General features: G+C 57.2%; 1 long non-coding RNA gene across 2 annotated transcripts; it reads left to right on the top strand.

The window, feature by feature from the left end:
• Positions 1–1,315: 1,315 nt before the first annotated feature.
• Positions 1,316–9,958, top strand: LOC121824360 (uncharacterized). Of its 2 annotated transcripts, none has more exons than XR_013046488.1 (2): positions 1,316–2,500; positions 9,180–9,958. It is a non-coding gene; the product is annotated as an uncharacterized LOC121824360 (long non-coding RNA). The 2 variants fall into 2 exon arrangements; XR_013046489.1 differs by lacking the exon at positions 1,316–2,500 and adding an exon at positions 4,856–8,263.
• Positions 9,959–10,408: the final 450 nt, after the last annotated feature.

Genomic DNA, 10,408 nt, shown 5'->3' with positions numbered 1-10,408 from the left:
AGCCGATGGTGGATAGGAAGGGAGGAGGGAGGGGGGAGGCTGGGTCTGCTCAAGATTCTCCATGGAGGTGAGCTCCTCAGTCTCCAGGGCTCAGAACTCACCTAGGCCAACCACGTCCCTTGTAGCCGCTGGACACTGTCCCCTCGTGGTAAAGTGTGCTTTGTGACAAGAGGGGCCTCATCCAGACTGGGAACTCAGGTAGCAGAGATGTAACTAATGCCAAGGAACCAAGCTCCGTAGACTTAGTCCTGCTTTTGCTCACATAGAGATCCTTCTGCCACTGCTCCCGAGGCCCTTGTTTCTCTATCTGCTAGGGTTTGGGTGTCCCTTCACTAGCAAGGGTGCCTCTAGATGCTGCATCTGTCCCGAGAGCAGCATCCTCAGTCCACAGCCCAGGCAGCCTCCACGCTTGTCCCCCCGACCCCCCAGATGCTGCCTCTGAGCCTGTGGTGGGCCCTGTCCTTGAGCTCAAGGACTCTCTGGTGTCTCCCAGGGCTCCAGAGATGCACCCACCAAACCTGCTCTTTCCAGGAAATGCATACACACCCCTGTGGCAGTTTCCTTGCTCTTTAAAGTACCCTGCCCCTGGCAGGGTCCTGCTATGTAACTCAGGTTGGCTTTATGCTCATGATCCTCCTGCCTCAGCCTCCTGAGTGCTGAGATTAAAGGTGGGTACCACTGCTAGGAGCTGCACGCTCTGATTCGAGTTTTGAATGAGTGAGTGTTGTAGCATGCTTGTGTGATGCCTCATACGTGTGATCCCAGCCCTCTGGAGGGTTGAGGCAGGAGGATTGCTGGGAGTTCAGGGCCAGCCTAAGTTCCTAAAATACAATGTGAGACCTTGTTCCTGGCCCCCTCACATCCCTCACTTAAGAAAAAAAAAAAAGGTGGGGGAAACAAAAATCTCAAGATCTGGACTGGGGTTGGGGTGCGGCTTGGACGGCAGAACACTGGCCAAACATGCACACAGCCTGGGATTCCATCCCCAGCATTGAGACAAACAAAAATCTCAAGGGCTATATTTCCCTGGGCTTGGTGGTATGTACCTGTAAACCCAGCCTTTAGGAGATAGAGGGAAGAGGACCATGGGAAGGAAGTTCAAAGCCAGCCTGGCCTACCTAGGGAGACTTTCAAAACAGACAAATAGCCGGCGGTGGTGGCGCAGGCCTTTAATCCCAGCACTTAAGAGAAAGAGGCAGGCGGATCTCTGTGAGTTCGAGGCCAGCCTGGTCTACAGATTGAGATCCAAGACAGGCACCAAAACAACAGGAGAAACCCTGTCTCGAAAAAACAAACAACCCCCCCCCCCCCCCCGACAAATAGTTGAGACTCCACCTCCCTGGCCACTGCTTGACCTGAAGGCAATGAGTTGGAATGTTCTGGGCTGGAGGGAGTGGGCTGCAGGTTGGTGGTGAGAGTGGAATCTGAGAAACAGTATGGTTGGCTTCTGTGCCCTCGGAGGTAGTCCATCCTAGATATCAAAGGGATGGCATTGCCCGGGGAGGGAGCAGGGTCCTTGTGCTGAACTCATCCTGTGCCAAGCCGATGGCCCTTAAATGAGTTGAGTGTGGAATGGAAGCTAAAAGTGGTGGTGGGCGAGGCCCGGGACCTCCCAGGAATCCCCAGGCCTCCTGGAGAAGTAGGCCGGATGCGGCCCTGCCAGTGCAGTGGCCCCAAACTGGGGCAGGAGTGAGGAATCTGGGCCGAGGACCTGACTGGTCCCTGGGGTAACACCACGTGTTCCTGCATCTCTCTTCCGCCCGCCCCCCCCCCCCCCCCGGAGGAGAGTTGGGCAGGCCGGAAGTCCACCACTGCCAGTCTGTCCTGAGCCTCACCGTACCCGGCCCTTTACTGGATTCTGGTCAAAGAGCAAAGAGCCGGGCTGGGGTCTGTGCCCAGCCTCCCTGATACCAGAGTTCAGGCTCTTCCTTGTGTGTGGAGGCTGCAGGGCCAGAACAGCTGGATGACCCCGAAGTGCTATGCTGTGACACTCTTCCAGCTCGGGTCACATGCCCAGAAAAAGAAAAGGGGTAGCTGAGGGTGACCCAAGTCTCTAGGAGCCGTATCCATGACCTGGCTGGCCTCCCTTGCCCCTCTGGGCTCCATTTCACACCCCACTTCCCCCATGAAACCTTCTGATGCCACCCCATCAAGAAAATGTCAGATCTGATGACTCCTGTTACCACGCCCATCTCCCCAAGATTCCCTGCGTTCAGAAGGACATTCGTGGAAGGGACTATGGTGCCCGTACCTCTCGCCCTCAGCCCCCCATCCTTCCTCTGAGGCTACATGTCTCACGCGTGAATGTCTGCCACTTACCAAGCCTGACACAATGCTAGGGACATGGTCAAGAAGCCTGGGGTGGGGCCAGCGCCTGACAGGACTCTGAGTGAGTCTGAGTGGCTGGCAGAGGGGACCCAGGTCATGAACTCAGCGCAGAAGTCCTGGGGCCAGCGCTGCACTCAGCACAGAGCGGGACTCCAATTTCACAGGAGACCAGGTAGGTAGGTGGGCGGAGGTGAGCTCCCCAGTCCTGGGGGTGTGCAAGCGCGGGCTAGAGGTTGGGACTGAGTGGGGTTTAGGGCCTCTTGTGGCTCCATGGCCCAGGAAGTGTGGGCTCCCGTCTTAGAGTGTCTGATCGGAGTTTCCCAAGGGCATACCTACCTTCACATGAACACCTGCAATCTTCCCGGTGCCAAGGAGTAGGTGAGAGTGATGGTGGGGGTGGGGTGTATGCATGCACACATGTGCCTGGGTTACCGCGGCCATGGTTTGCATGTGATTGTCAGCTAGCCAGCCGTAGGGAGCCAATGAATATTTGTTTTGATTTTGTTTTTTTTGGTTTTTCGAGACCAGGTTTCTCTGTGTAGTTTTTGTGCCTTTCCTGGAACTCACTCTGTAGACCAGGCTGGCCTCGAACTCACAGAGATCCCCCTGGCTCTGCCTCCCGAGTTCTGGGATTAAAGGCGTGCACCACCACTGCCTGGCCTATGAATGTTCTTAAGTGAGGTAACGATTCTGAGTCTTGAGTCCTTGCAGGGTCAGATCTATAAAGGACTGTTGGAATAACCGGCCTAGAAACAATTGTGATTGGCTCAAGAGCAAGATTGAGTGGAGACGGGAGGCGGAGTCGACTAGGGCGATGAGGGCAATTTTTTCACAGTCCCCTGTCTGGGCTATGAGGGAAGGGGCTGCCAAAGGGTACTGTGCTGAGTAAGGGCTGTGTGTGTGTGTGTGTGTGTGTGTGTGTGTGTGTGCATGCGCGCACATAAATGTGTCGCATGTACATTTCTGTGTGGTATACACATACGTATGTATGAATATGTGGGTAGATGTGTGTTGTGGTTGTGGGAGTGCATGGGTGCACATGCATGTACATGTTCGAGCCTGTGTGACACGTTTGTCATTGTGGGTATGCATGCATGTGTGTATGCCCATGTGTGCATCTCATGTGTGCATGTGTGGCTGTGAGAGCATGAGTGTGCATACATATATGTATGTGCATGTTATACATGGTTGTGTGAGAGCATGGGTAGACATGTGTGATAGGTATGTGTATGTTTGTAGCTGTATGAGTGTACAGTGTGACCATTTGTATCACATGGCGGCAGTTGCCTGGCATACTTGTGTTCTGCTGTCATAGCAAAAGATGCCTGCCGCCAATCACCCTGGCTGGGGGCAGAGGATCCTTTATCTCCCAAGCCTTCCATGGTGATTAAGTCTCCAAACTTTTCCTTAACCATCATATCTTCAAAATGAAAAACCAAATTGCATCTCCGAGAGCTTGGAAATCGATTTCTTTCAAAATGAACTTTTGGTGAAGCGATTCCAAAGAGAAATGAGAGGAGGAAGGGGGGAGGGGAGGGACGGGGGGGGGGGGGGGGAGCGCGGAGGGCCTGGGGGGCGGTTGGGGGAGGAGGGGGGACGAAGGGCCTGGGGGGAAGGGGAGGGGAGGGGAGGGCCTGGGGCGGGGCTGGTGCTGGTCTTTCCTGGATGGTAGGAGGCATCAGGAGTCCTCTGAAGAGTCACAGTGACCTGTGGCCACAGTGGGTGCAGAGGTGATTGAGGGCTGTTGGAAGTGAGCTCTCAGGAAGGACTTCCCAGCACCTTGAGTGTGCACAGCCTCCTCTCCTTCCTGTCTGCTTTCAGCATCTCTTGTGTGTGTGTGTGTGTGTGTGTGTGTGTGTGTGTGTGTGTGTGTGTGTGATGGATGTGGAGCAGCAGGTCCTGAACAGACAGGGTGTGTGTGTGTGTGTGATGTGGGGCAGCCGGTCCTGAACAGGGTGTGTGTGTGTGTGTGTGTGTGTGTGTGTGTGTGTGTGTGTGTGTGTGATGGATGTAGGGCAGCAGGTCCTGAACAGAGTGTGTGTGTGTGTGTTTGTGTGTGAGATGGATGTAGGGCAGCAGGTCCTGAACAGTGTGTGTGTGTGTGTGTGTGTGTGTGTGTGTGTGTGTGTGGTGGATGTGGGGCAGCCAGCCCAGTGTAGAAAGGTGTCTGTCCTGGGCGGGTGTCACACAGGCTCTGGGGTCAGGGCTGTGCGGGGTTTGGCCTTGTCACTGATGCGTTGCTGTGTTATAGGAGTTGAATGTCACTCTCAGCCCTGCCGGGTGGGAGGTCTATTCTGCCGGCCCCTCCCTCACCTCCCAACGCTGCCTGCTGCCCTTGCTGATACTGGACAGCCCAAGAAATAGGCTGGAGAGGAAAAGGCCAGAGCAGGTTGGGGAAGACTTGGAGGCTGCGGCAGCTGGGAGTAGGGGCGTAGAGGGGCCTGGGCTGGAGAGGGTGACCCTAGGGGAGGTGGTGGGCTGTGGCTGGTGGCTTTTGAGCTGGGGGGGTGCGGGGGGAGCAGTTGTGGAGGCCCCTCCTGCTCCCTGTCTGGCTCAGCTCTGGCTGGCAGCCGTGGGTGTTGAATACGGCTCAGCTGAGCATCGAACATTGGGGAGGCAGCAAGACAGCTCGATGCGTGGATGGGCGCGCAGTGCAGGGGTGGCGCAGGGGTGGCGCAGGGGTGTCAGCAGTGATGGCAGCAGGAGGTGGCAGGGGATGAGGTGGGGGCAGAGGAGGCAGCTTTGGAAACAGGGCCTCGGGGGCCAAGTTGAGAGAGGCAGAGCAGCATGTTAGAGGTGGCCTGGAGCAGGGATAGGTCGCCCGTCCCTTCTCTGTGCAGGCCATCGTCATAGGACACCAAGAAATTGGGCTGGCGGGCTGCCCACCCATATGGGGAAACTGAGGCTCAGGAGAGCAGGCTGTCCAGAAGCTAGCTAGTCAGAGCTGGGGTTCCAGAGCCCAGCATTGGAAGAGGGCAGCAGGGGATAATATGGCAGATCCTTGAGGCTGGGGACCCCCATCTGCCCCATCCCCAGAGAATCCTCGGACAGGAAGGGAGGATACCCGAGGAGCAGGAGAACACGCTTAGTCTCTACTGCCCTGGGGCCTCAGTCTACTTCTCAGTGAAATGGAGACAGCCTCGGGCTACCTGTCAATGCTTTCATCTTTGGTGATGAACCCCGAGGTTCCAGCACTCAGAGGAAATGGAGGGGCCCCAGGAAAACTACCTTTTAGCTTTTGGACCTCTGGTTACTCTCAGTCTGTGCCTCATTTTCCCTCCTGCATGGGGATCCCAGGTCTTCCCGGGCCATGCTGGCACAGGGTAGCGGGGTGCTGTGCCTCCCCACTTCTCTCCTCCCTGTACTCTGTTCCCCCACTCCCCCACCCTGGATCCCAGAACCCCGGAGGGCTGCCCTGATGAGAGGTTCATTTTCCTTTCATTGTGCAGGTGACAGACCCTGCTGCCAATAATCTCCTGTGACAAATCAACACTGAAGTCCAGTGGCTCCCTGGCCCTGACGGAATCCAAGTAGATCGAAGTGGAAAAAACCCAGGGGCTCTGGGGGTGGGGCCTGGAGGGACTGCCACACCCAGCAGGTGCATCGGGAGGGGCCCACCTTCTCTGTCACCCTCCTAGTCTGCCCAGAAATCCCCTCCCTCCTCATTCTTCAGGATGCTCTGAAGAAGCAGGGTGACAGGTCTGGCTGCAGTGCCAGGAAGAGGGACCTATCCTGAAGGGGATCCTGAAATGCCTGGGACAACAAGGAGCCTCCCCAAAATGGGAGGGAATCCAATTTCCCTCCTTGTCTCCCTGGCTCCGCAGCATGGGGCTTCCAGGGCAGGTCTGGCCGGCCTCTGGGGTCCCAAGTCCTCAGCCTGTCGTGGGTGAAGGATGTGAAGAGGGCTAGAAGTGGGAGCGGTGTGCCACTCTCTGGATAGGCAATCTCACAGATGAGTGGGAGAGCCCGAGCCTGGCCGGAACTCTGACCTGGGGGTCGGGGGTAGGGGTGGGCAGAATTTCCCCTAATGGTCTCATTTTATGCCTCTTCCTTATTCTGGGGGCAGGGGACCTGTCTGCACTGATGCGTTTTTCAGATGAGGAAGCCACCAAGAAATCAGCATCCCTGGCCTCTGAGTCAGTGCTGGGCACCGGGCAGCGGTCAGTGAAGGGGTGGGGGTGAGTGGCTGAGGTTTTCCTGGCTAAACAGCAAAATCCTCAGAGACGGAATCATCCGCTTTGGAAACACAGCTCAGGTGTGGGAAACAGCCTGGACCAAGGCTGCATGGCTGTCCCGCTTTAGGCGTCAGTAACAAACCTCTGGACTGTTTCGCTTAGTTGGGTCCCATGGACGCAAGAGTGTGAGTAGAGCAGAGTGCCCAGCTGGGCTGAAGTCTCCCCGACTCCACGGCTGCATGGCAGGACCCAGACGGGCAGGGATAGAAGCCCAGTACCGTGACAACCTGCCGCTGTCCTGGACAGCAGTACAAAGTGGGTGTCCGTGGGGAAGGAGGGGCTGAGCCCCCTTAAGCTCTTGGGGCTCTCCATTCCCCGCTACCGACGCTGCCCAGCATGGCTGAGGGGTCTATCCTTGTCATTCCCCCTTTGCGTCTCGGCCTCTGTCTCTCCCTCTGCTTGTAGACTAGCTTCACACGGACATTTCAAGCCCCCCCTCCCCAGCCCTATTCAGCCTAGTGACCTTGCCCATGATCCCTTGCCATATCTCAGTTGAGTTCACACCCATGGTTCAGAACCTCGGGGTCTTGTGCACGTGCCGAGAGCCTGCAGGTGTTCACACCTTGCAGACAGGTGGCAGTCCTGGGACCCCTGGGACTCCAGCGCTCTTCACCCTGCCGCCACCCTGACTCCGCCTTCTGCAGGCTGGGAGGCTCAGCCCCCCTCCTGCCCATCCTATTCTCCTGCTTGAGATCCCCGGGTTGATAGTGTCTCACCTGGACGTCTGGCTTTTCAGAAGTCACCCCTGTCTGGATATTCTTGTGTGGTTGTGACAGAGAGGGACAGAGGCGTCTTCTAATGGCAGGCACCTAGGGATGGGGCAGTGTGCTTCCCAGGACAGTTCCAGGGGGCAGGCGGCTTGATTCCTCCATGGGGTGGTCATGTGACCGCAGGACCTCACGGGGGGGTGGGGGGGTGGGGGAGGTGGGACAGGATCCTGAGGGAGGGGAGCTTTGCTGGATGGCTTCGGGAGGAGGTATGGGGGAAGTGAGGGGGGGGGGCAAGGGCTCCCAACACTCCCCTGGTGCCACACTGGGTCCCGGCTCCTCCTTAATGCCCCACCTGTGCCCAGGCATTTGTCAAGGAAGGCCAAGGTTGAGAGACCTTTCTGCTCCAGCCAGCCCTCCAACCCATCCATTCTTCCCTGATGTGACAGGGGCCGAAGAGGAGTGTGCGTGTGCGTGTGTGTGCGCGCGCGCGCGCGCGCGCGCGCGCGCGTGCGTGCGTGCGTGCGTGTGTGTGTGTGTGTGTGTGTGTGTGTGTATGTGTGTGTGTGTAAGAGAGAGATCATAAAAGTGCCCCCTTGAGCTTTCTCAACAGCATGGCATGCATTCACTGTATTGGGCAGCCATCTGCCATGTTCCTGGAGACCTCCTTGACTACCAGCCAAGCCCTGTACTCCCCCAAAACAACACTCCTCTTCAGCAATCTGACCCCCAAAAGTAGAATCACAGACTCTGTCCTTCAGTGAATGTTCCGATGACCTCTTTTAACAGATAGGTAAACCGAGGCACAGAGAGCCTCTGGTGCTCAAGCTGCATGTCTCTCCCGTACCTTTTCTTCTGCTCCCGTGTGTGCCGGCCATGCCGCATCTTGCTGAGAAAAGAGATGAACCCGTGAGGAGGGGCGTGCTCTGAGCCCGGGGCTGACTAGATTCTGGAGGAGTTGCTCAGCCCTCCTCCCCAGGTGGAGTATGACAGGTACGAGGATGGCCTTGCCTCTTTGCTGGTCCCAGTGTCTCTTTCCCTGAGGCCGGCCCTGAGATCAGGCCCTGCGGGTTGCCCCGGGCTGTGCTGACATCATTTCTCCTGGGCTGTGTGGTTAAGGGAGGGGACAGGCTGGTAGTCAGCAACATGGCCCGAGGGGACACCTCAGGCACAAAAGAGTCTGATATGGCCCTGGCCTCCAGGTGACCTCCACTGCCTGACACCTCCCCCCTACCCCCACTCCCATGTCTGGGCCTCTGAGGCTCAGAGTGTGTGTGCATGGTTTGTGCATGTGTGTCTGTGTCTGTGTGCATGTAGGAGTGCAAGCGTGCGTGCGTGTGCGTGTGTGTGTGTGTGTGTGTGTGTGTGTGTGTGTGTGTGTAGGGGGTTGGGATCATTCAGGACATGACAGAGCGTTCATTGTGCCCGCAGTGTGAACTGAGAGATCTAACAAGTCAGGCCTCTGACCAGGGAAGGAGGGGAAAGGTTTCTTCCCCGGACACAGGAGTGTGTGTGTGTGTGTGTGTGTGTGTGTGTGTGTGTGTGTGTGTGTATCTATCTGTCTGTCTGTCCACTCACAAGCAGGTCCTGCCAGAGTGACACCTCTGCAGATCTGTCCCTTCAGTGAGGACTGACTGAAGGCCAAGGGTAGCTGTACCCAGGAACAGTGCCGGACAGGTTTGCCAAGCCGCAAGGCAGGCCAGCTCCCCCAGCTGCTCTTTCTGGGATGCCACACAGACCAGTGTGCAGAGTGGCAGGCTGAGTGCGCCAGCCACACGCAGGGCTCTCCGAAGGACAGGTCACCACTTGCAGAGGGCCCTCAAGGGAGCTTTGTCTTAGGAAGCCGCAGACGAGAGGTGTGGTCGGACAGTGCCACCACGCCGTGCTTCAGGAAGACCCTTCTCCACAGGAGCAGCACTTGGGGTCATCCTAGGAAACGGAGACCACCGGAAAAAGCTGAGGGACCTGACAACACGGGAGAGTTGTGAGCCGAGGTCCTGGGAAGGAACAGGTGGCATCACTACAGTCTAAGACCATGGAACCTCACGGCACAATTGGAGGGAGCGGCCGCAGTAATCCTGGGCCAAGCTTCATCTGGGGCAAACCCATGGGAGATTCCCAGCTTCCCTCAAGAGCCCATTCCAGGGCCTCCTGCTTGCCCATCGCGCCAACCCCACAGGAAACCATTGACATGGAGCCCGAAGAAACCGTTTCCCAAGGCCAGGCATCTTCAGCTGCTGGGCAGACCAGTCCTGTCGGGGACAGCCCGAGGGCTGGCGTTCTCTGCTGGATGCTGTCCACTGCTCCGAGTGTCCGAGTGTGGTCTGGCCCCTGCAAGGCCCTCTTCAGCCTGAGGTTTGACTGTTCACTCTTCATGGATCTCTCTGGCCCTTAGGTCCCAACTGGGGGGTTGAACTGGGGTTGCAGACTGCTTAGCCTCTTCCAAAGGCTTGGCACTCAGCCCCAGCTGGGAGAGGAGAGCAGGCAGGACCTTCAAGAACCTTCCAAGCCAGGGAGGCAGAGAAAGCATCGGGCCCAGCCCGTTCTAAGAGCTGTTGTGGGCACCGAATCTTGTAGACAGAATTGTGCACAGTGCAAGGATGCCCACCAGGGCCAATAGGCCTGAGTGTCAACCTAAGCTGTGACTTGAAACTTAAGACTTTGAGAGAGATTAAAAAAAATTAATTTTATGTGTGTGTGTATGTGTGAGTGGGGTCATCTGTGGAGGTTAGAAGTGTTGTCTTCTCTCTCCTGGAGCTGGAGTTACAGGTGAGTGTGAGCCCCCTGGTGTGGGTGCTGGGAATCGAACTCGGGCCCTCTAGGAGAGCAGTGTTCACTCTTAACTGTTAGCCATCTCTCCAGCCTGAGAGGAATGGTCCCTGGGACTAAAAGGCCAGGCCTATGAGCACTGGAGAACTTGTAACAGGCCACTCACAATCATCATCACAGACAGGGCCTGGACGGAGGGCTGGAGGTGCTGGGGTTCCAGTTAGCTCTAGCGGTCGGTCGGGCAGGCTTTCTGGGGTCCCTGAGTGCCCCAGGCCCACCTTGGAACTCCCTATCCAGAGCCCTGGGAGATGCTTAAGGCTGGGGCTTGCCTGCCCCGCCTGCCACTCTCAGGCTGGTGGCGGGCACCGG

This window comes from Peromyscus maniculatus, chromosome 20 (assembly GCF_049852395.1).
Source record: "Peromyscus maniculatus bairdii isolate BWxNUB_F1_BW_parent chromosome 20, HU_Pman_BW_mat_3.1, whole genome shotgun sequence".
NCBI lineage: Eukaryota > Metazoa > Chordata > Mammalia > Rodentia > Cricetidae > Peromyscus > Peromyscus maniculatus.
This window is presented reverse-complemented; position numbering and strand designations above follow the sequence as displayed.